At 41.9% G+C, this 2,895-nt stretch overlaps 1 pseudogene; it reads left to right on the top strand.

The window, feature by feature from the left end:
- The first annotated feature begins 593 nt into the window (after positions 1-593).
- LOC147421035 (prohibitin-3, mitochondrial pseudogene) lies at positions 594-1,297 on the top strand (annotated as a pseudogene).
- Positions 1,298-2,895: the final 1,598 nt, after the last annotated feature.

Raw genomic sequence — 2,895 nt, forward strand, 5'->3', positions numbered from 1 at the left:
TTCAAGTAGCACTAAGCCGATTTTAATCGGAAAATTCTACATCAAATTGCACTTAATGATAGTCGTAAACCGGTATGGCAAGCACTCAATTCAAAAATTGCTAATCTTGGATGAACCTGTGAGTAAGGCCCTGTGAGAAACAAGAAGAAGAAGCTATTGAGGAAAAACTGATTAAACAATGATCAAGTTTGACAACAAAGTGTTTTAAACGAGCTTTGGAAGAGCTGATATCGGCTTAGGAAGAGAAAAGAAGAGGATAACGCTTTAGAACCCTCCTTCACTCTCTCTCTCTCTCTCTCTCTCTCTCTCTCTCTCTCTCTCTCTCTCTCTCTCTCTCTCACACACACACACACACACACACACACACACACACAGGGAGAGGGAGAGAGGAGAATTTTGGAATGTGATTACGAGTCTCGTTAGGGTGTTTCGGCAGCTCCTCACCTACACCCCGCCTAGCTCGACGCCTTCATCTGTGCAGAAGTGATTGGTTGTGGCAATGAGTGCACCGATGCTTCTTCAAAGTGTAGCTCGAGCAGCTATCACCCTCGGTTTGGAGGGCACTCTGCTCGGTGCCTCTTTGTAAATTGTGGATGGAGAGGCCCTTCATTTTTGACATCATGACTCATGCACACTCGGTCTCTTTTGTGATGGGCATAAAGGACTTGGAAATGGTGAATGTTATGTTGTTGTTTAGATAATGATAAGCTACCGGAATTTTTTAGGCACCTTGGTGTCGAGTATCATGAGAAAGTCTTACCTTCTATTAGAAAGGAGGTTCTCAAGTAGCAGCTCAATGTAGTTCGACTCCTTACCAAGCAACCTCATGTTTTTGCTCTGGTTCGTGAAGGTCTCCTTTGTCGCTTCAGAGAATCTGACATACTCCTTGATGATGTTGCATTACCTATCTCCCAGATGGTCCCAAATTTTACAAAGCGGTGGAATTTAAGCAAGGGGCCTAGCGAGAAGCAGAGCGGTCCAAGTTTGTGGCAATGAAAGCATAGCAAGAAATGAGAGCGACAATCATCCAAACTACTAAGGGGGAAATGAGGTTGCTAGGCTCATCGCTGAGGCCATTGCCAAGGTGGTGCATGGATTTATTGAGCTACGATGCATCAAAGCTGCAAGAGAGATTCCAGGAACCCTTTCGTGAACGCCCCATGTAATATATGTCCCCGAGAGCAACAACATGCTTTTAGGGATGGGTACTCTAGTGAAACAGAATTGCAGGAATGACCATGTGGGCACTTTACAAAGGTTGATCTACCATGAGCTCAACAAACAAAGCAAAGAGTAAAACTACAAGTTGGTTCGTTTAACAAAGTGTATAGGAAATGATACTTGAGGGGAATTTTACTTGCATTCCCAACTGCATTGTATAAAGAGAGCTCTTTGTTTTTTAGCATTGCTCCACTTGTTGCTAGTAGGAACCTTTTTTAATGTATGGAAGTTACTAGTCCACGGCTTTTGGCACGTTTTGAAGACTGTATAAACTTTTCTTTGGTAGCTAGGGCAATTAGTGTATTAGAGAAGAAGAAGAAGAAGAAGAAGAAGATAATTTTAACGTTGTAGGAAACTATCCTAAGAGACCTTAAAGATCTATTCGACGAGGGGAGTTGAACTCAAGACGGAAATGGTATATTAATCTACCACACTTGGGGGGGGGGGGGGGGGGGGGGGGGGAGAGAGAGAGAGAGAGAGAGAGAGAGAGAGAGAGAGAGAGGGGATAGAGGAAGAGAGAGACAAAAGGGGAGTGAGAGAGAGGAGATAAATAGAGGGAAGAGGGAGAGAAAAAAAAGCTTGCTCAGAAGCTCTCTCCAGAGAGTTTTTTTGGTTAAAATATGAAACTTAAGCAAAAAGAGGAAAAAAGATCGCTCAAAAACCCCTACTCTTTGCCCTCCCTAGTCATTGTGGACGGCTGCCCAACCATTTCCACCCATTAACAAAGGGAGGCCATAAAGTAGAGTTAAAGAAAAAAACCATTCAAATGGCCACCCACTTCACAAGCATGGAACTAAATCCTCAGTGCCTTCAAAGGAAGTGATCATCAAATTGGAAAGGCCAAAACTGGTTGCCCGCTACCCACAAATAAATACATTTTCCAACAAAAGCCTCTTGTTAGTGGTTTTCAAAGCCCCAAAGGTAGTAAAATAACATGAGCTTGTGGTAGCCATCACTAGGTACCTTCAAAACCAAAGAACCTTCACTCCTTTTTCGGGACAAACTAAAATTCTGACCGTTTATAAACTACTAGAAGTTGAAAATTCTCAGCTTTTTGAAGATCACCTTATCCATAAGTTTTTTACCGCATTGCTGACCGCATTTTTTAACAACAAAAGGGATTTGGGGAATATAAAAATTCAAACTTCTCACGCGCGAATCTGCTCAACCAATTGCTTAATTCAATCTTACTCTTGTTCTACACACGTGGATTGACAACCAATAGCAACATACAACTACTAAATTTTTGTTTTTAAATATATTTACTCCTTGCATGCCCTCCTTATCAATACATATATCTAGTTAAAAAGGAGCAAGAAAAAGCACGCCACCATGGCTCATCTCCCACAACCACCAACAATCATTGAATAGCTCACCAATCTGCAACACATGAGAAGACAAGAACTAGAGGAGAGGGTATTGCACACTGCACGTGCTGAATATGCACCTATTCCAAAGTAAAACAAAATTAACTGAAAGACTTTCACTTTCAAAGATTTTGATAGCACTAAAGATGCTAGCACTGTTTTGGCATGGGCTAGTCAATCAAATGATTATTTTCACGATGAAGACTTTCCTGAAAGTGAAATGGTTGAATGTTTATCAAATCACCTCACCAATAGTGTTGCACTATGGTGGAATGTCACCAAACAACACGATAGATGCCCACGCACT

Source organism: Adiantum capillus-veneris, chromosome 28 (genome assembly GCF_014529385.1).
Source record: "Adiantum capillus-veneris isolate H3 chromosome 28, ASM1452938v2, whole genome shotgun sequence".
Taxonomy (NCBI): Eukaryota; Viridiplantae; Streptophyta; class Polypodiopsida; order Polypodiales; family Pteridaceae; genus Adiantum; species Adiantum capillus-veneris.